General features: G+C 40.1%; 1 pseudogene; it reads left to right on the top strand.

The window, feature by feature from the left end:
• LOC114445940 (neurexin-2-like) overlaps positions 1 to 26501 on the top strand; it is an 80363-nt pseudogene that overhangs the window by 37714 nt on the left and 16148 nt on the right.

Raw genomic sequence — 26501 nt, 5'->3', positions numbered from 1 at the left:
CAAGACACAGTCTGCATGCCTTGTTTATCTCAGCAACATTAAAGTCTATCAAATCTCCTCCTCCCACCTTTGTCTTCTCCTGCGCCTGTGCTCCAACCCAGAAGGTCAACTGTGTTTTCCAAGAAACAAGCAATAATACGGATGGAGAGTGGTGTGCGTTACTGAGCGGATTCTTTTCATCGTTTGACTCACAGGAAACAAAGTAAAACCATCCCGTCAGACAAACTGATATCCCACAGTTGCCTCAGTACATTGATATTCATATACAGAAAGCAATTTACTAAGCCTGCCATAAACATCTGTGCTAATTACCTCGAGGTCATCGTTTCATCACCAGAATCACCCAGTATGATGTTCTGTGCTCAATTTCCAGCTCTTCTTTCTGTAAACATATGGAGTGTGTAATTATTGGTTAACCTCTGCAGTTACAGATAATTGTTTTGGCATATTCATTACCTGCTTGTGTGTGTGACAGAGAGAGATAGAGGGAGATTGCTAGCAAAACTGCATGTGCATATTTCCAGTTTGTGCTAATCTTAAACAAACAGCAGTACATAACAACTATTTGTCACTTAACTTTCATTTAGCACATGAAAAAGTGTGACAACCGTCGTGACAGATGTGTGATTCCCCGTGACCTGAAGTGAACAATGCAATGTTGCGAGGCATGAGAGGCAACCACTGGCTTTAACTAAATGTGACATAGCTGTTCCTCCGTCTTTTTCTGTAATCGTCTTCCGTGTCCTCCCACCCCATCCCAGCCATGCAGTCAACATACAATAAGCACCCCACACATTAAACGAACACATGACACTCCACCTGACATGACTTTACGCAACCACTTGCACTCTTCAGCAAAGAGGAACCGCCTTCGCCGTTAATTTGTAACCCAACGTCTCCTTTGAATTGTTTAAATCCTGTGGAAGTAGGTTGAGCTCCGTAGCCTCCAGCTATGAAGGCAAGGCAAGGTACAGTAACACAATGCACTTGAAAGCAGCCGTCTTCCTTTTCAGTTGCATATTTCAGCTATAATGCACTGTATCTAGCTTCCCTTTTATTTGTCACATTGGTTTTCCATTTCAAAGAGCAGGATGAAATGTCCACCAGATGTTATGATGATTAAAAGCCACAGTAGGATGCATGCAAAGGTGTTTGTGGCTATTAGAGTTGAAGAACATTGTAGATTAGATTTCTTTAGTTATACAAATACGAACTTGCTACAAGGAATGATTGACTAATAAGCTAAGGTGGAAGACAACGTAGCACAGTATTTTTGTCCTCTGCTACATTTACACATTGCTGGGTTGGGGAACATACGGATCGCTTCTTTGTACAAGTTGAATGCATCATTGCTGAGAAAATGGTGACTGCAATGCACCCTCTTCGTAAATCATTCCAGGGTGCCAAATCAGGTGAACAGGATGAGTTTACATCCACATTCCTGGAAGGCAGCTACAGCGTCTCTGTGGACGTGCTGTAGGAGTTCTCAGTTACCAGCAGATTCCTGTAATAGTATGTGGCCTTTTCCAGACCTGCCAGTGCACCAAATCTCATCCATTGGTAAAAATTGCTGAAGAAATTTCTTAGGGTCTACTTTAAATAAGACCCATCTGAAACACAAATCGTTTTGCAGGCCGTCTCTGCCACAATTTACATCAACAGCCCTCTTCTTCACCTCCTTGTGGACTTCCTTGGATGATAAACCAATAAGATTTAGGTAGTAGATCACTTTACTTAGACAGAGCCTGACCTAAACCTTTCTGAATATTAATTTCTGAACTGCATGTTGATTTATGCAAACGTATCAATCATCCCTTCTATACATTTCTGGAAATCTCAGTGGTTCTTTCTGTAGAGTATTACAGTGACAGTGACTGTTGTGCTATAAAGTGTAAAAACTGGAAGTTTAAGAGCTCAGTCAAATCCCATTCTTCCTTTGACCTTCATTTCAGGTGGAGTCATTCATGATTATGTTGTGTGTCCCAAAGGACACAAGGATAATCCAGGATAGAAGTTCAGACTTTGCACAGAGGCTCAAGAAGACACATTGCTGTTGGTAACTTGATAACCTAGCAGAAGAAAGGCTTTTGAGATGCTTCTGGACCATTAAAAAAAAACATTCTGTGTCTCTCAGCACCTTAACTCCACTAAACAGAGAGCAATACGAAAAGCCATTATTGATGTTAATTACAGCAAGCTTCATTCCCTTTACTAGTTCTAAATCCTTTAGATGAAACAGATGCGTTTCTCATTAGCAATTGTAACCATGAAAACATGGTCTGTTTTAGAAAGAGTGCAGATGGAGACAGGTAGCTCCCACAGCAGCATTCATTTCACAGACTCAGCCACTGAAACATTCAATTCAGTACAGCTTGTGCAAATTGCTATCTTAATTAAGTTTGTGAAAGGCTGGATGGCAGTCAGAGTCGGAGCTAAGCACAGTGGTTACATTACTGTACATGTGAGGGAGAGTTATATAAAGGCGGCAGTGCTGGAGTTCATGATAGAAGGTCTTTCATTGATTCTGTGCAATTACCTTCTATTGGCCACATCCAAGTCCTGATTGAGCCAACTCAAGTGCATGCTTTTTAGTCTGTATTGACACCATTCTACAGCATCCTACACTCACCCACTGCGTATAGAAATAAATTAGACTTAAAACCACTTAACACTCTGGAGAGTTATTCTTATTATGAAAAGGTCTTACCTTCCTAAGACCTGGCACACAGTGTTCCTGCTGGTTGCCCAGTTTGCTGTAGTTACTCATGCTCCTCCCGGTCTTGCCTGTTCTGTTAGTGTAATATATTCCCATTTCTTGGGAATTGCTTCCTATTTCAAACATATTATGGATTCGTCCTAAAGAGGCGGGTGTTATTCTCCCTTGTGGATGCTCAGTAATACTAATGCTGTTTTCATTCCTTACATGCACATCTACAGGATTCTAGTGCACTGACACACAATGTCACTATCTGGAAATTTTCCCTGCTCATTCATATTTTACAAAACAGTTCAGCAAGGGAGATCTTCACAGAGACTTCCTTCGCCTCTCTCTTTCTCTTTATCTTTAAATTAAGGTTTAGTTTTTCCAGCACATCGCCAGTCGTTTCTGGCACAGCGGGCGGACTGATACATCCAGCTGTCCAGAGCCAATCACAGAGTCCCACATTCACTCACTAAAAAGTACTTTGCATACTTGTAGATATGTTATGAACATCACAGTCTTGCATTCATGGTTGGGGGTTTTCATTATTGCTCCATGTATATGTCTTTAGATAGGGGGGTCGTGGTGGACTCCATCACCTTTGACACCTTTGGACAATAATAGAGTCCAGAAAAAAACAAAAATCAAAATCTCAATGAAATTCTTTTTTCTTTTTTTTAATGCATGATTAATTTATCCATGTAGAAATGCGTTCTCTCAAGCACCATTTTCCAGATGTTAGATCTTTGGATTTTAACCTGGCTCCATCAGCTTTGTTCATCACAGCAGCAGTGTATCCCATAAATGAACATCTCTGCCAAATCTCTGCTCTGCGTGAGTCATGTAGAAACCCAAGACTGCTGGCGCAGCTCCCCACAGCTACATTATGGAGGTAGAAAAGTCTGAGCGTTGTGTAATTGACTGGCAGAGTTTACAGGGTCATAAAAGTTAACCTGTGATTTAGAGGGAGCGTTGCTTTCATTTGTGTGATTCTTTGCCAAAATAAAACTCCTGCAAATTTGACCCCCAGTAAAATACATCACAGGTCAATGTCTGAGCACTCACAGCATTTGTTTTACAGCTTTTTTAGCCTTTAAGGCAAGAGTGGAAAACTTTTGACATTTACATAGATTTGAAAAGAAGTCAAGCACCTGAGGGAAAAATTGCCCCCTTGGCTTATTTTTAGCTTCTGTCCTTGCAGTTTCTCACATTATAAAACATCTTTGTTGTGTGTTGTACTGAAAAGATTTTCTCTAAAGGGCTGCATTATTTTTGTAATATTATCCAGATTAAATAAAAAACCCTGGTACACATGATAATTAATAATCTCTTCCTATTAAATAAAAAATGGCTATCCAACCAGATTTGTTTTTCACTCTATTAGGCCAGTATGTTGATGCTCATAGTGACACTGACACGATGACTCATGCTGTTTAATAAGCTGTCAAGGAAGTAAAGCAGTTGCGTGTGTAAATAAAAACTGATGATAGTATTCCACCAACTGTGCCCATAAGAATTTGAGAAGATTTTAGTTCTTTTGACCCAATTATTTTTGGATAAACAGCAACAGAGGGGCACAAAAATAGAGGAAGGGATTACTGAAATAGCTTGCTGGCACCAATTTACAAAATGAATCAAATTCAGTGCCATTTGTTGGTGGGTATTAACAAAGCACATATATGTGTGGACTCTTAAAGACAACAATTAGATCTCATTTTGTTGGAGGATTCCTCTACTTAAAATAAATACTGCATTTTGGGCAAATTGTGATTCGTTGTTTCATGTTGTTTCAATTTCTTTTCTTTTACAAAAATAAGTAAATAAATAAATAGCTCGATTGATGATTGTTAAGAAAGCATAAATAGAAATATAGAATTTTAATCACTTCACTTTTGGCTGTGAATCATCCTTTTCTTATCAGCCTCTCTGCAGAGAGTGTCGGCGCTGAGGTTTGAAACATTAACAGATAGAGTGGGACATGATGTAGCTACAGTTAGCCCCATTAATACCACATAATGTTGTAATGGAAAACATCAGGACAGAGGAAATACACCATTTTCCTTCCTTAAACCTGCGTGAAGCTATATACAGAGATACAGATAGAGCCTTTCAAACCACAGAGCGCTACTAATGAACCACTCTAGCAGTGAACACCACTGTCTGACTGCACTTTCCTCTCACTCCAGTATTAGTTGTTAAGACAGTGATATTTTTATTCCTCAGGTAATCAGGTATTCTAAACAGAAAACGATGAGGCAGAATGTTTCCGCTCAGCTTAGACTTCTTCTATCAGTGTTCCTTTTGGTTAAAATTGAGAAAAATATTATATGAAAAATCAACATTTTCATTTTTTTATTGTACTTATATTACTTGTTATAAAGTCACATTCGTAATTACAGTCTCTGTGTCAGTATTGTAAGGGAATCATTTCTTTCCTAGCCTCTCCTCTGCAGGGAACCAATAATGGGGTTCGTTTAGCATTTTTGCATGTAATGCCACCTGCTTTCTTCATTTCTTCACTTCTTGTGAGTGTTTTTCATGGTGACCTATTGATCTGTTAAAGCAACTGATAGCTGTAGAGCTGTTGACCGTTCAGTGCGTTGTTGCTTTCACGATGAAGATTGAAGTACATTAACGCACTTACACTGCAAACAGTCAAAGTACCCAGGGCCTTAATGTTCTTATTAGCCTCAAGAATTTACATCATCAGTGATCGGTAATTCTTTCTTCATAAATAAACCTGCTCATTATTTAAAGCAACCAGACATTGCTTCTCTGACCTCTTGTGACCTTTGGGTAAAGTGTCACGGATCAGGATAATTTAATGCAAACTGATAGCTCATTAGAATGCAAACAGACACGGACCGTGCTAAGCTATGTTTAACAGATTGGAAAATACAAGCCACACTGCCAGTTTCACTCAGATATGCGACAGGTTATTTCATGATTAGTCATGGTCTCTTATGACTCACCCAGCAAACACTGACTGCTGGAGAGCGAGTTCAATCTTCTGCCAATGTCACACTGACTAACAGAGTTAGGAGAAATATCCAAACTGCTATAATACACACTTTACTCACTCTGTCCACCGAGGAGTCCAAACCACAGTTACATTGTGTTGAGATTGGAATTTACAGGAGGCAATAGAGCATCACTCTGCAGTCTCATATCATCAGGGTGGGAATTCTTGTTTACACTGTGAGTTATACCTTTTATGAGTTATGTTGACTTTTGTCAGTGTCCTTTTCTAGAGCGTGTGTCACACAAAGTCTTTAGGGCTTTTTTGCAGCATGTTATTCCTAATATGCCTGTGTGTGCCAGATAAGTTGGTAAATACTGGCTACATGTGCAGAACCTTTTCATTCATGGCAGTAAACCACACAGCAGAACAAGACAAATACAGCAAGTTAAAATTTCTCTCTCTCAAAAAGAAAAGTCAATTTTTACTGTCATAAGATGCAAAAATCTCAAAATCCCATATGTTAGACGTAATCCACAAATGAACCATTTGAAAAGTAGTGACTCGTTTTTATTGTTAGAGGCACAAAATAAATGGTAATCTTTGAGACTAAGACAAATCTTTGAGTAACTTAATTGCTTCAGTAAAACCTACAAATCAAATGCGCTGGTGATTATTGAGCTGAATCAGTCCTCTGCCTGCCTCACACAAGGGTTATTCAATAATACTAGAATCCATTTTTTTTCCAAGCAGATGTTTCATTGCAACACAGATGACACATATTGAGTGAAAGCACTCATTAAAGGCTTATTTGTGCCTGTGATTTTGAGTATCATCTCCACTCACTGTGTAAACGCCAGCTTTGTTAAGACAAGCTGAGTCTATTCTTTTGTGGAACCCGACTTATTGTCAACGTCCTTGACAGCTCCTATTTTATGACAGAGCTTTGCCAATTACCTGGTAGCGCTTTAAACACAGGGTGCTGTTCCCTCACTCCTCCTCTCCTCCCCCCTGTAAATGGATTAAAGCATGTAAGACCCACCAGTAACGCTGTGCTTTAAATAGATTCCAGAGAAAAGTGTTGTGTAAAGTGTGTGTGGAAGTGAAAACAATCATCATAATTAAATTAAAATACAAAACAATACTTGATGCTTGCTATCTTAGCTGTATAATCTAGTGTGCGTTTAACTTTTTTTTAAGTCATTTTAAGTGTGATGAATTAAAAAGAAAAAAATCATTTTAACACTGGAGTGCAACAGCTGGAGTGCACTTCACATAATAAAACAGAGAATGTGGCTGTCTTCAAAATTACTTTGAGTTTTTTATTTATTTTTAATGCAAGCAATAACAAGTTTACAACAAGACACTGCAGCGTAGGAGGCACCCCAGAAAATGTCTTGTTAGAAAGCAATTTTCACTTTTTCTTCGTTGAGATTATGTGAATTAATAATGTAAAACTTGATTACTGGTACATAACCGAGTTACAGTAAGTCCTAGCTTTTTGCTGGTGTGTGAGGTTTTAGTCATAAATATTTGCAGCAGCCACCTATCCATCTCTGTATATCTCTATTTCTTTTTATATTCATAAATAGTCATTTCTAAACAACTAAAAAAATAGTGTGAGTAAAAAAGACAAACACTGTGTTTCTCCCCAGCTTTATCTTATTTTGCGTGACAGAGGTAAACAGAGGGGAAAGCCTCTATTGCAGTATTATAAACAAACAATAAAACTGAAAGATTCCCCTCAAAGAGCTATCAGAAAGGCAGTATATCAGCCTGGAAAAGCCTTGGTGTGATGACCGATTTAAACAGCCATAGGCAGTTTCTGACTCCATAATAACGAGATAAGAGCACGGCCTGCCTCTGCAGCCAGAACTGAGTATCATATCCACAGAGGACCTATTTGCATTATGGAGGAGAGTTTATTTTTTTATAATAACAGGCAATTTGTTAAAGAGGATATTTTGAAATAATATTCATATAAAGGCTATTTATTAAAGAATGCTTTGTCAAAATTGCTTTGTCACTAACCAAAGAAGCAATCATAATATGCCTGCAGGTGAAGTAACCAAGAGCACATATAATTATGGCAATAAATGGTGTAAAAGTGGGGTCAGAGGCTCGGCACTTCTGAACACAATGAGTGCGGTGGGTGTGTGGAGTTACAAGATGAAGTATAAATTGTCTCACATTGGCAGTGTTCACGCTCTCATCTCCAGAATGATATTCAGCATAGAGTCTCTGAGGCGCTATCCATTTTTGGGGCCATCATTATGCAAGACTTGATTACCAAGTGGTCAGTCCCACCCTGCTCTGACTGTCCCTCTGTGCCCCACTCTCTATGGGAACATGCTGGGTTTTTTACTTGACACCCGAACCACGCAGCAGCTGAGCCTAAGATGAATGTGAGTCTATGCCGGATCCCAAGGGTGGGAAGGGCCGGGGCTTCCTACTCCCTACTGCAGGGGCTACGAAAAAAGGAGAAAGGTTACATTCAGTTTACATCATAAAGGCTAGATGCACACACAGAGGCCTTCAGTTACTGAGGCTGCCCCTCTCCGGCTTCATTTCTGTCTCTCTGTCACTCTCACTTACACATCATTCACTTGCTGTTCCTCGCACTCTGTTTGGTGCACTATACAACTATAACCCACTATAATGAAGAGTTTAGGAAGAAAGAGTGCCAGTGTCTACACATTAGAGTCAAGAATTCACAACATCTTATAATATAATGGGTAATAACTAGTTACATGAAGACCATGGTTAATGTGCAGGTCAGATAATATAGATCTTTACCTCTAGTCCAAGGCTTCATTATTTATAGTTCTATATAATCTGTGGGTAATAAAACAGGTTAACATGAAGGAATATGATATTACTTACAAATCTACAGGCTATTAAGTGCATTGACAGTGCAGCATTATTAAATGTCATAAAACAAGTTTGAGCAAAAGTGTCATCACTCTGCTCTCAGCAGCTTTTTCTACATGGACACCTCTTGCATGGATAATACTGCTGCAGTTTTGGCCTCTCTCGAGTACATTCTTCTCTATGATACTCATAGAGACAGTCAAGTTGAAGTCAGAAAATACACTTTGCAAAAATATATCTTTGTTGTTGATCACAAAGAAAGGTGAAGAAAAGCTTGTGAAATAGAACAATAACATATGTAGAGAGAGAAACACTAAAAATAACAGCTGTCATTATTCACAATACACTATAGAGCGATAGTGAAATGATTTGTTAAGTAAAAACACAAATGTTTCAACGTTTTGGGAATGTACTAACTGTGTCTGCACGAGTTCATTTACAGCAGTGTAATACAGAATGTGAGTTGGATCATATCTGTGGTGAGAAACTAGGCGTCACATTAAATTTTCCTGTCCAAATTGACTGGTGATCTTTGTTCCTTTATTTCTCTCCCACACACAAATAAAACTCTATTTCCTTGTTTGTTATTATTTCTCTACCTCTTGTCTTTGTCACCCCCTCTCTATTCCTAGCTCACACTCTGGTCACTGTACAATGAAGCCCCACTCTCTGCATGCTCAGCAAAAGAAAACCTTTTCTTTTCTTTTTTTTTCTTTGCTCCCAATTCATTTTGATAGATTGTTCTCTCAGTTTCCTTCTGTGTTCAGTGTATAATAAAAAAGATCTGCAAGGCTTCCTATAGTAAAGTAAGCTGCTGTCCCTTATATAGTCTTCCTCAGAAGCAATTGTAATGCAGATAATATTTGCATGACGCATGTTTGTATTCATTTCTCACCTATCTTGATTTTTCACCTTATAGCAAGTGTCAATACTCAACAATCTGACTTAGAGAATAGACGCATAATAACCAGGATGCTCATCAGTGCCAATTACAGCACCAGCATGTCTCATATATTTACAGCCTACAAAAAAAAATACACATATGTGTGACTTTACACATAATTTGAATATATAACCATGCTTCATCCCAGACTGAAAAATGAATTTGCTTACACTGACAGGACGGCAACACCTGCACCGCATACTTGTTGCTCTAACAAGGTGCCATTCTTTAAATCTGTTATTAATATTAAAATGTGCAATGCAAGGTGTTTTTAGAATAGAGTTTTTTTTGTTCACTTTGCTTTTTCTCTAGTAACAGATTTGGGATAGCTTTTATTTCTACAAAATCCTCCATGCAAAACATTTATTTATAATATGGGATTTATTTAATTGTTATTCATTGAATGATAAAGCAGCCATTCGATTATTTTCATTGGTTTATTTCAGCTTTAGCACAAACCCTCAGTTTAGTGTTGAAGAATGTTTCTTTTGTCCAGAAGCAAAAGGAAAAATACAGGAAAAAATATATAGTGTGTTCATTCCCAAATCATTTTTATACTTATTGAAATCAGGATCCAGATTAGATAACTGGGGCCTTCTTAGTCTGAAGAACTGGCTTCAGCACCATGGAGAGAGACACACAGGGCAGCTCGTCTGTTCCAGTTGTGGGTTTTTACAAGCCTTTGTTCACTTCTACTCCACACCTCCTCCTGGGATAGCCCTGATCATTGACTCACACTAACTGCACTGCGCAGACACACACCCCCCTCATTGAAAGTATTAGTGTAAATTTCCAAAGGTACGGCCCTATCTTAGTCAAAAGGTCAAAGGATTTCTGATAACAGCACCACACAATCACACATACCAGTGCTGTGACTTTTTCATTATTGCATTTTTATTGAATGCCATATTTAATAATAATGTATTTATAATATAATGTTAACAGGTTTTCATGATGTCCCTTTCATCTACAGCTTGCTAATGTTAGAGTCATTCAAAATAGCATCTGCTGCTGTGAATACGTACACAGAGCTATGCTAAGATTTGCATATAAGAAGTACGATTGTTCTGTTGGGTAAACAGTTGAGCTCTTACTGGACGGTCAGCAATCTCCTTTTGTCATTTACTGTTTCACATCTCTAAAGTCTGATGTTTTGATATAGTCTCAGTGGAAAGATAAGATTTGGTTTTAGACTTTAAATCTAATGTGTGTCCTTAGCAATTTGTGTAAAGGCAACCAGATATTCCTTTTGTATAGCTGTGTGAATTTTGGGACCTTGAAAACTAACTGGCCCTTACATTGCAGATATGAGGTAGTTAAATGGCACATAGATAGCAAGGTGCAGACTTCAAAATACAAACTTTTCTGTACAGAGATGTAGCCGACCAATGGCTTTTGATAGAAATGTAATTTATGACATAATAGGGCAATTTCAAGTAACCCTCAGTAGCTACTTTATTAAGATGAGATGGCAGTACAGCTTTTTCACAATGATAGCACTGATAGCTAACATCTAAAGTCTGAGAATGTAGCACGTAATCATTAATGAAGGGAATCATTGATGTATGAAGTAGCTTTGTGTAGTTACTAGGAAACCAGAGACATGATGAAAAGCCAAGACCTTTGTGCCCAGTTTTCTAGCAAATAAAATGACAATGAAGCCACATTCTGAATACAATGAAGTTAAAGGCAGAACGCATAGGAACTGATGTGTTACATTTTCAAGGTGTAAATGACCATAGATCATATATACAGAGAGACTAGCTTGTAATCGTTCACATGGTATATTTTAAGGATTTTTTAAATGTTGGACACAGCATGAGCCATAGTCATAGCAACTATAAAATCCTTCATGCATTTGTGCTACTGTTTTCTGGGCCACCTCCATGGCTAACTATGCTGGCGATACTTTTTCAGTCTCATCAATTGATTAAGGAGGAAGAAACCCTCCTCCTAGTGCATGTAAGAATTTTATTTTTCACTTTTGAAGGTCACATCTAGACCAGAGGTGGGGAGGCACGCAACTCTTCAACATTTAGGCACTGTGGTTCTTCAGATTCAAGAGAGTGCTGCTCTTTTCCTCTTGTTGAAGTGGGGACTTCTCCACATTGTAAGCATCACTGCCGCTCTTCCTTTCCAGGAGACATGCTGAGGCTAGTAAGCTCAGCTAAACAAGCAAATGGAATCTATTTTTGCCAGCACCATCCGCAGCCAACAATATGCAACCTACTGTCACATGCAAAGTCTTTTCAGACAAGAGTGTACACCTTCTGCCAAGGCAACAGACATGAGAGAAGTTGCTGTAAAAAATCGTGTCTAATCAAGATAGGGAGAAGGAAAAATGCTTAACTGCTCTTTTGTGTGGCTTTACAATAGCTACACTTCCTTAAGCAGTGGAGCCTTTCTTATACATAATGTATACATAAAATGAAATATGTGAACCGCTTTGGTTCGGTTCTGCCATATCTTTATACACACACACATAAGTGTCGGTGGAACCACTGTGCATTGCAGTGCCTTCATATTTTTCTCCTCTCCTTGCACCGTATAAGCCAGGCTTATTTTAGGTGTTGTCGCTTTGAGCCTAATGAAATCAACCAAACATCACAACTGCAGGCCATGCCTTTCAGGGGATGCACGCATTATGAGTAATTAATCTGAAAGTGCTATGATTAATCCTGCTACTTTACCCCCTGGGGCGAGACTGGATGTCTGTGAAAAATCGTCTCTTGCAAATCCTCCTGAGAACAAACACACACATTTAGGTTTCTGAAGTCTTTAAAACGCTGTACACGTCCTCTCACATCATGTCACTCGCAAGTTTGAGAAAAGCCTCTTGACTTGTGCTTTTCCTATCAGGAGTTTTAAACACCCATATTATATATATATATTATATTATATTATATATTTTCTCATCTATGTGAAAAATAATATGATTATGTAAAAGCACAGAGATCTGCCAAAGCTCTATAAGTGGAAAACGGGGGGGGTTTAAAATAGCCAGTAGGAAAATATAAAAATGCAAATGAAAGCTTTAGATCTGTCTGGCAGTGCAGAATTAGCAGACAATGGACAGTAATGCCATTTAAAAAAAAAACTCAACTGATTTAAAAAATAAAATCCTCATTAAATACGTATTTTGCGTATATTCTACAAGGATGCCCAACAAGTAAGGACAACACAAGGTTGCAGTCGCCCGGCATTCTTGGTGTCCATGTAGTATGGCTTTTATCACGACGAGCAACCCTCAAGCACGTAAACTGATTAATGCAAGCCTTTCAGTGTAGACAGCTCTCACCAAGATATCATCACTGCCTAGACAGATTCTTATATGCCTGAGAGACTGGCAGTCTAAATCTCTGGCTATAAATCATCGCAACCCCAACTCCATGTACGCAGACCCTCATGCTTACTGAAACACTTGTATTTATTTGAATTGTCTGTTTTTCATATTAGCAGTGTAAAAAAAAGAAGCTTTGACAGTAGAAATATAAATTCAGAGGATTATTCTCTCTTCTTGTCAGTGCACAGCACATTACTGTGAACATGTTACAGTCAGGCATTGCTCTGCATCATCACTATTGTCCGTTCTGTTTAAGCTCGTACCAGCGTTAGGATTCACAGAAACCTATAGAAGAGGATGCACATAAAGGATTTAAATCTGCCTGTGACTCAGATTGGACAGATGTGGGAAAATAACAGCTCCTTTCAATTTATTTATGTCCATAATACCAGCAGATGAATGTTTACATGCTGTTAGGACACTTGCCATTCCGGTGTGTTATGTACTCATCCCTCCTCTGTTCTTTTTTGTTCAATCAGTCTCGCCCCCCCCAGCAGTCCCCCCCCCCCCAACACACAGACACACACACACACACACACACCCCATCCTCCCACTTCTCCTGCTTGAGTAATGGCCTGCGTCGACTTCTTGTCACTATGAGAGGTGGTGCAGCATGGTTTGCCTCTGTCCTCCTGTTTCCATGCGTGTCCTTTCAACCGACTAGGCAATCCCAGCTGATATCTCTATCGACCATGATTTAGCTGATATAGCTGCAGTCTCCCTTTACCTCTCTCCCCCACCCTCCTCCCCTGTAATCTCTTCCTCTCTTCTGTTTCTCCAGTTTGGCTCCATCCTCAGTACACCTCCCCCCACTTTTGTCTCATGCCTTTCTTATAACGTGTTCATCCTCTCAAGTGTCAATATATTCCAGTTCATCTTGTCATCGCATCTCCCCCCACCCTCTTCCCTGACAGCCTGAGAAGCTCAGAAACTGCCAGAATACCTCTGAACTCAGATCAGTCATAGCTAGGAATAAGTTCTGCATGGTTAAGCAGCATGAGAGCAGAGAGCTACGAGCTCTCTGACAGAGAGGTGACTTGTATACAGATATGAGGTGAACACATCAGGCAGACAGGGATTAGAGCAAATTAACTTGGAGAGTGAAAACAGCAAAGGTATGGCAATGAAACTATAGACAGAGAGAGGTTTAAGACTGAATTTTGATGCAGCCTCCTTAAAATGGATCACATAGCCTGCTGCTTCCCCAGCCTGTGAGCTCCATCACATCATTTTGTCACGTATTTGTGTTTCCATCATCCATGGCTGCTGTGGCTCTTGAGTCTTTATGTTAGAAGCACGTCCATACCAATGCTGTTGTGTTCATTCTGTAACAGCTCTGACAGCTCACCTAAATCAGGCTCCTCCTCTGCAGTATGATTCCTACGTGTTACTGCCAGGACCTGCAAGCCAGTGCGCTGTGAATCTGTAGCATGTATTTATTCACACAACCCATTTACTTGCCTCACTATTTGCCTGTGTGTTTCCGCCGTGGCTGCCTGTTCTCTCTTTCCGCTGTTTCTTCATGTGTCTCCCTCCCTCCTGCTATCGCTCACCCACCCTCCTCACTCATTTGCTCACAGACTCTCTCTCTCTCTCTCAGACACGCACACACACACACACACACACACAGAGGCACATGCTGTGCCTCACTGGATCAGAGCCTCTGACTACAGTATGCCTTCAGAAGAGCTCCTTTATCTTGCATTCATTAGAGCACAACTCCAAGCCAAGGTTATTTTTTGCTGGGGTCCAGGCTGTCCTGAAATTTCACCCATCCGGGATTCATTACGATACGTCGGTGCTTATTAATTAGCATATTTTTTGCTGCAGCAAGTCCAAGGCTTCATCTCAGTCTCTGCCATCCAAGCTATCTGATCTAAAAGAGCATCACCTGCCCTCCTCCGGAGACAGAGACATGCAGCTGTCACGTTAACCGTCCTCCATAAGAGGCAGCACAGCAGAGCTGGACAAGGTAACGGGAGAGGATAAAGGAAAAAAAAGGAGCAGCAGTGAGGGGAATGCAGCAGTAGTCGTTACTGCATGAGACTGAGCAGGTGGAGCCTGAGAGACGGATCATATGTCCATTTGAAATAGAAACACTCGGTTGCATTCTGTCAGATCTCTGCTACACCAGAGGTTGCCGTTCACCGGATTTGCTGCGCCTGTGAGAGACTGAATGAGGAGCTGCTGAGAAATTATTTATTTATTTTCTGAATTTTCTCCTTTTCCGCGCTGCTGCAGATACTTCTTCCCCCTCTCCAACCTCCCCCCACCCCCACCTCTCTTTCTCTCTCTCTCTCTCTCTCTCTCTTTCTTTCTCCCCCCTCCCTGTCTCTGTTCTGTTCTCATTCCCTGGCTAAGGGGGAACAAAAGCGCTGGTTCCTGCATCGCCCTTCATCGCTGCATCTACACTCTGCATGCATTTTTATCTGCTCGTGATTTTTTGCTTAATGAAATGATCCAGTTTCCCACGGAAGCGTGTTCTGTTTTCTGCTGCGGTGGAGGGGAACTCTTCTTAGTGGGCAGGCTCAGCTGCCCTCAAGCTCTACCTGTGGGCGATGGAGACTCTTATCAGAATTCTCATCACATGAATCTCTGTCCTGCCACTTTTCATGCCTAAATATCATGATTGATTAACATACCTGTTTAAAATTGCTCCAGGATTCATCTCCATTCTTTGTTTGGATGTGTATCTTCTCTGCATTCTGGATACACCCGCCTCACTATTGGAGAAATGTGCTTTAAGGATGGTTGTCACTGAGATTTTAAAACTGGCTTTTCAGTGCAGTAGACATCTTGTCATGGCAAAATGCTAACCAAGAATACATAAGTTGGTCGCTCTCCAGTTCCCTCTACAAGAACACTTGGATTTTAACTGCTTGTTTGAGTTTTTCCATCGTCTTTGAAATCCCTAACCAAACTACGAGGGATTATGAAAGGAATGGGCCCAGATTGCCAGTGAGATGCCCTGTTGTCTTCAAGTTGAACTCCCAGAGGCCAAAGCTTGGCCACATTGTCTGTCCTGGGCCCATGTGGATCTAATATACATGGGTAGACTCTTTGCAGCCACCTCTGCACGTGGACAGCAGAGCAGCTGGTCACTAGGCATGGGACTAAGTTACTATTCAAAACTAGCCTTCTGGTTTGCCTTGCTCACTGTACTCCCAATCCAGACTGGAACAGCACGTGTGTCTTCAAGTCTCAGTACCACACATCATGTCCACCACTTCCACAATAAGCATGGGACTGTTCCTATTGCGATCAACAGGATGCCTTTTCTTACTAGAGGGGGCCATGGTAAGACATTCCCAACTTTTGCTGCATCGCTTTGCATTTACAGCATCTAGGGTGGGGAATAGTAAGATATTTTAGATGCCAGGTTTCTGCCAGAGATGACACTTATATTGTTCTTGCTATATTATACTGGTGGCACCATTGGTGGCTCTCTTATGAAACACAGTAGGATGATGGATCCTTCACTGACGATGTCTGTGCTGCTGCCTCTGTGCTTCATTAAACCCCTTTATCTGCCCATCAGTATCAGCAGCGGTTGCCCTCTTTATATTGCTGTTGGAGGTGCTACAGCATCAGCAGAGTTGTGTTTCTTATATTACAACACACATAAACAGTGTGATGAATCATCATTGCAAATCTCTTTATCTTTCTCTTTGTGGTTCTTGTTTGTTTGAGCAGAAAAACGCTTTCATTGTAAGAAAGCTCGTTTTGTGGCAAAGGTGATTGCTACAGTATGTGTGCTGTAATTAGTATCACATCACAACATGCATGAAGTGATTGCACTGTATATACTGTGTGTTGATAGAATAGACAGAATATCACATAAAATCTGCCTTGATAATCTGAATATATCTTGCATTCAGTGGAAGGATAAAAAGTATCGACCCTATCCTCCACAATCTTCATCAAATTGGCTATGCTACTTACACTGCCTCCGTCAAAGTGCTGACACCAGAGTCATTGCTCCTTTTATATCTCACTTTGATATTTCTGTCCTCACACTCACTTTTATGTCCTATAAAAAGAGACCCGACAGATTTGTAGTGTCTTTTTAATGGCAGCAGTTTTGTCAGTTGCAAACAGGGCTAAAAATGTGATGAATTACATCTGTGCTATTATAACCATATTATTCTGGACCAGGCTTTAACAGGCACGGCACAGCCTGTGATCAAACATGACTATAAAAAAAAACACTTCAAAGAACTTACTGATAAATTTTCAATTACCTCCATTGTAGATTTTGTACTAGGGGTTGTTATGAAGTATGAAGCAAGAAATTCAATTTACTGCAATGTAAATGTGGAAAGCACTTATGATTTACAAGTCCAGTCCACAATGCCATTATGTACTATGTAGAATTCAGGATTAGGTTTACATTTATTTACACACTACAGAGACAGAGGCAGAAACCGTTTATCTGGAATTCATATTAACAGTCACAAAGGACAAAATACTCAAATATAACAAACGTGTGTGTGTGTGTGTCAAGGCTAGTGAAAGACTTCTGGGTGCCCCTGGGCTATTTGCTATTTATAGACCACCTACCCTGCTGCATTGCCTCACATCCCTCATCTAAAACACAGGTTATCGTATGTAGTGTTATACTATACTCATTACCATACCGTTTGTTGCACATTCTCACACACACACGTGTCCAATTAATAAGCACAGTGTGATCTAGGTATGTTGTCTAGATCATATAGCATGAAGTACAAACTGATTAAATAATAATAGTAATTCAATTTAAAAAAAAAATCATGTTTTAGGCTTTTTAACAATCAGCTAACACATTTGCAACAATATGGGATGTTTGAAGTGATTTCACTATAATATTAAATATACATTTCGGCTTTTCTAATGTGAGGATTTTAGTGAAATTAATCATTTTGTGTAAAATTTCATGTCACCAGAAACTGACTGCATCACAAATTTAACAAATCAGATTTTGACAGCTGTACAAACTGATTTTGTCAACACATCAATGATCAAAAAAAATACATTTACTGCAAACAAAACCATACAAAACAAAGCATATTTCACATTATATGTTAATTAATTAATATTTTAATGTATGTCTGCTGACATTTACTGTACTTTTAATAGGTATGCAGGTAAAAAACACAACTCGTGGTGTTTTTTCCTTTGTAATTCACTTTTATTTTTATGTTATATTGAGTTTGTGTTGAACCATAAGCCAGAAAAGTCCCAAATCCTATTCACTTGTAATTTAAAATGTGTTTACATCTCCATAATCGTGTTAGAGTTTTGCATAGTTTCTGCACGCGCTGTAGCATTTTGTTCAAACACACTAAAATCCCTTCCATGGCAGCAGTGAGGTTGTTACAAAAACCTGCATATTGTCTCTTAAACTGTCTACGTATTGTATATCAGTTGTTTCCATGTGGTAAACAAAATATATCCTTAGCGTTAGCTATTAAGAAGACATAATGAAGAGTCATACCATATACACCAGTGGTCCCCAACCACCGGGCCGGGGACCGGTACCGGTCCGTGGGTCATTTGGTACCGGGCCGCACAGAAAGACTGAGCAAAACATATATTATTCATTATCTGAGTCTGAAAGCCGTTTCATTTATAAATCGATCAGATTCATCTGCCTGTGCCTTTAAGCACCTGCCCAGACGCTTGTCTCGGTCACGGGATACGCCACCCCAAAATTAAGCCCACAAGCTAGCAAAAATGAATAAAAAACAAACGTCTTTGGAGAGCTTCTTCGGAAAGGGGAAAAGGCCTAACGAGGAGACAGAAGAAGAGGAGCCTACCCCTTCAAAGAAAAAGAAACCCGCATTTAAAAGACTATATCAGGAGTCCTATTTAAAATACGGATTTATTGCAACAGGTGATTCTCACACACCAAGTCCGCTCTGAGTGATGTGGCGACAGACTCGCAAATGAGGCAACGAAGCCTTCAAAACTGCGAGACCGAGCACCCTGCATTAAAAGACAAGCCATGGAAGAAAACATGAACAAGAACGACTGAAGCAATTAATGACGGCCAAAACAAAATTACGGAGTGGACTGGACATAAGAAACACACTTCGGGTGTCATGTCTCCCATTATCCCTAGATGGGACCGCCTCATTGCTGAGAAAGCTCAAAGGCTCCCACTAATTAAGCATAAGAGTAAGTTGTCTCTTTATGCACTTTTTTTTCTGTGCCGGTCCGTGAAAGTATTGTTTTACATGATACCGGTCCGTGGTGCAAAAAAGGTTGGGGACCGCTGATATACACCATATGAACTGAAGCACCGCTCATACCAACGGAAGCCAAATCTCACACCTCAGGAACTCACAGTATACTGGCTTTGGTGAAAAAAAAAAACTGTTGATATGATGTTAAAACACACATGAAACGTTGTATAAATAATCCTGGGCCATTGTGTTTGGTTGACACTTGGCACCTTAATGCTGCCATCTGCTGTAAAATAAATCTAATAATGGGATATACTGCAGAAGAGCAGAGAAAAATGCTGCAATATAGGACATAAAAGAGACATTATAGTGAAGTTAGACTGATAACAAACCGCTAAGATGCAGAAACATTCTTTCACTGTCAGCACCTGCAGTTTCATACTGTTAGCTTGGTTATTTCTTGTTGTTTGTGTGATGTTTGTACAACCTCCAGGGATTAGACACGAAATGTAAAAAACTGCAGTTCTCCCTGTGACCTGCGGGGGCAGGCCCCAACAGTACTATAGTCATCCTACATGTTAAAATACACAACTTTACAGTACAAATAATAACTGTATGGAGGCTGCTGAATTTGCTTTTATCCCCTTGCCTGAGTGGCTTTCCTCCCGGTACCGCGTCTAAAGACGTGCAAAATTACCATAATGTGCACGTCTAAAGATGTGCACATTATGGTAATTTTGGGATTCTAAATTGGTCATAGATGTAGGTACAAATGTGGATGGTTGTTTGTTTTGTGTGGTCTCTGTGTGACCGTGTGATGTGTCCAGTACCCCTGTGTAGGATAAAGCATGTTAACGAAATACTGGAATGGATAATTAAGTGTAATTAAGTGAGCTTGCCTGCTTCAGCTCCACTCGCGCGCCACCTCTTTGCCTGTATTGGGATTTTAGGCAGATTATGATGCTTCCAGTATGACAGTCCAAGCCTCCGTAGACCCTTCGTCCATAATTCTAGTCTAGTCTATGCTTTGCCTTTAGCACTCCCCCATTCATGTGTGGTCCTGATTATAAAATCTGTGTGCACCTTTATTCAAAAGAAACTGGCGCCGCAGACAGTGACTCCACCACTAGTGCACAACTCTCAGCTGCATCTTTCTTCTAACTACAGAATCAGAATAAGTCTTCTGCTCATTTGCTTAAATGTATGTAAAGCTCTGGAAGTGTGGGTCTAAGCATTAGTTGTAGTTTGTGATTGTTCTTTCATTCCATGGTTCGTACAGTTCAACTAATTCGGCACACTCTTTAAATGCAAAGTAGTTTTAGAGCAGTTTTTAGTCATTTTATTGAACTCACATTGTGAGAAAGGCAGCAAATACTATGACCCTCGGTGCCAAAGACCTTGTACACTGGAATGCAAGAAAGATTGCACTGTACCTGACCCCTCGTCACGTTCCCAACACACCCGCATGTTCAACACACTCAGTAAAAATGTGCTGCACTTCATTCTCCAGGGCCCCCATGTTAGTGTAAGAACTGTCTGGCTGTGGCAAGGCAAAGAGCAGCTAACGCTTCCAGAGAGAAGTCTCAAGTGGAAGAAAAACGTGTTGGGAGCCTCTAGCGATGCTGATATCTTTGACCATGATTCAAAATTCAAAGATTGAATATAACAGATTTCTTCAGTAAATTATCCCTAGATCAATATATTTTTTTAGCTGCATGAGCTTTATAGAGGACAGGGCCATCAAAATGTCTGTTGGAGAAGGCTTCATTTCCTCCAGGTCACATATCACATTACCCTCAAGGATGATAAACACATACCCACATGCAATCAATCAAGAAACTTAGCTAACACAACAGAAATTCTCTCCTTCCGCATGCATGTTTTGTTCAAACTGTGCGAGTAATCATCATTATAATCTCTGTTCTATAGCTGTGCAAATATTTAGAGTTTTTGCTGTGATGGAGGCTGAAGCTACAGGGCAATGCAAAGGAGAGACAAAGTACAAAGTAACTGCTAGCTTTGCTCCAGATTTGCAGCAAAACAGAATAAGGAGGTGGATGAAGAAGTGAACAATGGAGACACAGAGAGGGCTGCATTCTGTTGGCAAAATAACAGTGTCAGCCATTCTGCAGGTTTTTATGAAATTATATACTGTATATAATTTAGTTGATACAGAACACTCCGCCATTAACATCATAAAGTTTACAAGTACACTACATACTGCCTATATTAAGAAAAAACCAACCATCATATTAATATAAATATAACAATGTTTTTGTCACATTTTGGTCTTGATAAAAAATCCCTCGGTAGAAAAGAGCTATAAGCGACAGATGAGCTCCATTAAAAATAATGATTGTAGTAGCTGCAGTGAAAAAACTTAAAAATGTCTATAGCCTCTGTATTATGGAGACAGATTCTGGGTCTGAAGATTGTTCAATAAAATCACTTTACAGTATTTGAGGCTATTGAAGTTTTCAAAGTTTCCCGGGAAGTAATCTCTTGATATAAATTGGTTCCCCCATAGTGCAACACGGTGTCATGCAGGTTCCTTTTTTTCTTGTATATATAACAACATAGCAGTGCCTGCAGTATTCTCTCATTGCATCTGGGATGCCACAATCAGATCAAATCTTGTCAGAAAATACAAAATGCTCTGCTTTCATTAATATCGAAGTTGAGATTCTTATTTGGTGACACCCGTAGTTACCGTGATCACAGCCAGGACTGTGTTATCACTGAAGCAGACACTGGCAGAAAAACAGCAGAGTGTGTATCAACTGGTGTATCTGTTTATAGCCCAGTCAAACAAGCTCACATTGTTCTTTTCCGGGGGCACATCTTTTATAAATCATTAAAAGCCACCTTCTGTTTTGCCGGTTTGACGCTTATGATTTGAAGTAGCAGCAAAGAGGGAATGATGAGCTTTGCAATTTGCAGTGTGCACTTTCATTCTAGCATAAGCAAGCTAGCCTGAACAATCAGTATAATCCAAATTTATTATGTGATCAGGTTCAGGGCATGGGTTGTGCTTTGAGAAGCTAATGTGGCTTTAAGCAGCTGGTTTTATGCAAAGATGATCTGACCTCTGATTTGACTTCTTTATTCAGTTCTTTGACACATTTTCAAACATTTATAAGATGTTTTAGCAGCTCCCACTGGGCCTCCTAAAACCTTAATGCAACTTTCCAAGACCCATAAACAGACTGTGGCCTGCTGGTTGCTGGGCTTGCTTCTGTTTCTCTCCAGGTTGGCTCCTCCTACCTCATTGAGGGTTTGATGTCACCTGGCTAAGGTCTTGATAAACTGCTCCCTCTCTCTCTCTCTCTCTCTCTCTCTCTCTCTCTCTGGCTGCTGCTGGTGTGACCTGATGCCACCCTGACCTGTATCTTGGCCATTGCCGGCACAACAGATGTGCAAGACATAATATGGTCTGCCTTTACAGCTCCAATGAGGCCTTAGGAGGGGGAACCACAACTATTAGGCCTGTGTCAGTGACAACAATTAGACTGCATAGAGTTCATTTTCATTAAAGATGGTTGATACAAAATCTCCAGTAACGCCATCAGCAAATGAAGCAATGAAGTCAAAGCTGCTGGTGCACTGCTGGGAAATGTTTTGACTTAATGGAATATTTCAGACTTGTACTAGATTGCACTATAGACTGGTCAAAGCTGTTTCACCACGGTCCAAATCACCTAAAAATTTGAGAAAACCACTGCATTAATATAGAAGAAAAGGTTGTTTGAAGCGTTCTGTGCTGCAGACATTCAATTTGAGAACTGACAGTCCGGACACATCTTTGCTGATAGGAGCAGCAATTCAAGCACAGTGCAGCGGAAGTCTGCATGTACCAGCTGCACATGTAGTTATTTAAGATTCATAGGATTTTCAGTCTGGCTTTTGGGTGATATAATTTAATTGATTTGATTGATTGGATTCCTAAAGTCACCGTGCTAAGTATGCCATGCCACTTTCCAATCTGAGCATCATATTTTCACTTGAGAACCATATGTCCTCTCTGTCAGGCTTCAGCCTCAACGATTCATTTCCATCGTCTCACTGAGCTGTATTTAATAGGCCATGGAAGAAGTGTGCCATAAGTCACAGGCCCAATTCAAACCTAATATTTCTCCATAATTGTCCATTCCTGCAAACTGCCCGCAGTTTAGAGATTTATGGAAGTTTAGACTTTAAATCGACAAGCTTTGTTCTCCCTGTAAAGTTGTTGCCCTTCACATATTCTCTTCACCTGAAGCTTCTCTTACTCTTCTTGGATGTTTTTGCTCCAGATTCAAAAGTGTTTTGTTAATTATGGGGCTAAAGAATAGTTCATCAGTGCATGTCAGGATAAAGAATTGGTCTAAAGGCCATCAGAGTATCTATTGTGTTTGTTATGTAGCTGACGGTAGCTGCCATTGAGCTCCATAAAAGTCTTGATTAGAACTGTTATGAGTGCTAATACTCAAGTCATTCGGGCCACAGGAATTTCCTACAACAGAAAGCTCAGGGGATGTTTTAAAAGCTTTCCACGTCTGAAAGTATTACGTGCGATGCAAATTATCGCCAGCATCAGCGTATTTTGCAAGTCCTATGAGCACGTTGCCTCGTCTCTTTCAGCCGGCTGAGAGCACAAATGAAAAGGACAGGATGTTTGAGTGGGTAGCAGGCATCTTGGCACAAACAAGCAATCCATACTGTTGCATTTGTTGTGCAGACATCCATTAAGGCGTGACAGTCACTCATGATGCTTTTATAGAAAAACTGGCAGCTTCGTTGATGCCATTACAATGCCTTTAAAAAGCAAATGAATGTATGATATCGCTGTGATCTTGTTGAACTTTGTGATATATGAGACTAGCGAGAAGGCTTTTATATGCTTACTTTGTACAGTGATTATAGCACCACTCCACCAATATTAAATGTATCTTGTAGACCAGCTACTATACAGTGTAATTAGTTATCAAGGTTCCCAGCTAATAATGATGTGATATACAGTCCATAATCTCTAAGGGGAGCTTTATTATCAAGCACAGGCGCACTGTACAGCCATGAGAGCGGAGCACAGCACTCCTGTGAGATAGTCAGCCGAGAGGGAGCGGAGAAACGCTTCAAGGATGGGCGATGTTTATGGTTATAATCTTCACAAGACTGATTTACTACCTGCTTTATTTGATGCAGGTCTACTACAGGAAAGAATAGATAGGAGGAGACAGAACAGTCAGGCAGAAAGGTGTAACGAAATGCCTCAACGTCATGACTAATGCAGGAGTTACCGCTGTCTATAGACAGATGCTCCCATGTTTTCCTTCAGGTGCATTAATATTCCATATTTCATGATGCAAGTAACAAGAGTGCATGGTGTCCTAGCTCACCCTTCCACTTTCTCAGCTAATAGTAGCTCACTGAACCCCACCTGCTCAGTAGTGGAGTGTTTTTTTTTAAAGCCTCCCCTTCTTTTCAAGTCTTACAACTTACATATTTACCTTCAGGATTTGGTTGTTGGATTTATGCCTCCAGAGTATACAAGCCTCACAGAAATCCTCAATTTCCTTGACACAAAACTTATGTAATATGTAAAGGTCCTACCCCATGCATATCCATTTCGTATATAAACTCTGGCTTATCAGGTTATTCACAAAACTAATGTTAATTACTGACCACTGATGTGACCTCACATTTACATAACTTAGCATTTAACTGCTGGCAGCAAGTGGCTGAGGCAAAGAGAAAAGAGGAGAATAAACTAACCGGTATGTTAGCTGGTACTGATTCTATAAAATATGCAGGATTAGCCCAAATATTCACCCCTGGAACTGGATGTGGACATCTCGGTTTAGGTCATCATGAGAAGGAACAGTTTGTAAAATTTTAACCGAGGCTTCGGCAGTCACCCTTATCAGCAATCTGTGCTGTAACAGATTAATGTTTTGTGTCACTCTGAGGGCAGCATTGGCTCAGGTGGTAGAGCAGGCTGTCCGCTGATCATATGGTTTTGCTTTTGGATTCCTCACCCCTCCATGTGTCCTTAGGCAAGATACTGAACTCCAAAGTGCACCTTAGGCGGGCCAGCGTGTGATAATGTGTGAGTGAGAAATGTTTGATGAGCTCTAGGTACTAAGGTTAAAAGATGAGTGCAGAATTTACCATTTATCTGTCCACCACAGCTCAGCAAACAGCAAGCTTTCAAAGGGAGTTTTCAGACTAAAATACTCTGTAGTTTCAAAAGATGTTTTCTTAAAACACTAATACAGTGGGCTGGATCCATGTAGCTGCTGCATCTAAACTTTAGAATGTATTTTCCCACAGATGGACTGTCAAGTTAGGATGGGTTACACAGTATTTATAATGAACAACTTTTTCAGTGCAGGTGTGTGTAACAACAAAAAGCAATTTTCTGTGTATGTAGCCAATTCACAGAACAGAGCAGGTAAACATGGCTTCTCATAAATGTATGTGTTAAATGACCCAATTTATCACATCTTTACTCTCCACACCGTCTCACTTTAATGCACAGTAACAATTGAAATGAGGCCTGATCGGGTCTCAGAACAAGTTAATTGATCGCATCTTGGCTTTCCCTGCGTTTTGGTTTGGTTTCATGAGACTAAATAAAGACAGGAGTCATATACAGTATAATTAAACGCAGCCTTTTAGTGAAGCTTCATGTTGGATTATTACATCGAGCTTGCGAGCAGGACTGTTTTCAATATCCATCCTCTACATTGTGTTTAACACAGAGATATATAAAATGAGTGTGTGATTTGAATATTAAGCAACGAAAAAATCCATCACATGTCAGTGTAAAAAGAAAAGAGGTCTAATTCTCTAAGGAAAAGTGATTTTATAGAGAAGAATGGAGAACAGAGAGGGCAGATGTAGATAACTTTCACTGAAAGAAAGAAACCAATAAAACCACTCATTGAGAACTCGTTGAGACTCTATTCATGTCACCGCCTCACATTTGACTGCAAATCCCTGACTTAATTAAGATTACCTCACTAAGAAATAATTTTATTAGAAACAACGACTGTCAGAGAACCTGCCCTTTCAATTAAATTTAAAGTCAGTGCAAAGCGTTTTTGTGAGCCTTTAGATTATTGTTTAGAAAGCGTCCAAGCAGCAGTTCCTGTCAACAGGAAGCCTTTGTGGCGCCTGCCCATTTCACTGAGCAGAAGACACTTTGGAAACAAGGGTACAATTTTATCTTAAGTGCTGCTTCAATACTCAAATCTGAGGAAATTCAGGCATTGAAAAATACCAGTCATAAAAACAACACTTAGGTTTCAGGTGTTAAAACAAGCCCGTAATGACATGAATTTTGTGGCGTACTATCAAAGGTAATTGTCACCTCAGCTGTGCCGTGTAGCATGATGACTGCACATCTATCATGGCATAATGTTTTCATCAGCAGCTTGGTCCCCTCCCCAGTCAGCACCTAACTCTGAGCAAAGCTAACTTCAGTTTGACACAATTTAAATTTGCATGGATTATGCAAAATGGATTACAGCTTCCAA

The sequence above is a fragment of the Parambassis ranga genome, chromosome 14 (assembly GCF_900634625.1).
Source record: "Parambassis ranga chromosome 14, fParRan2.1, whole genome shotgun sequence".
In the NCBI taxonomy this organism is placed as follows: Eukaryota; Metazoa; Chordata; class Actinopteri; family Ambassidae; genus Parambassis; species Parambassis ranga.
The sequence above is the reverse complement of the archived record's forward strand: the minus strand, read 5'-3'. Positions and strand labels throughout refer to the sequence as shown.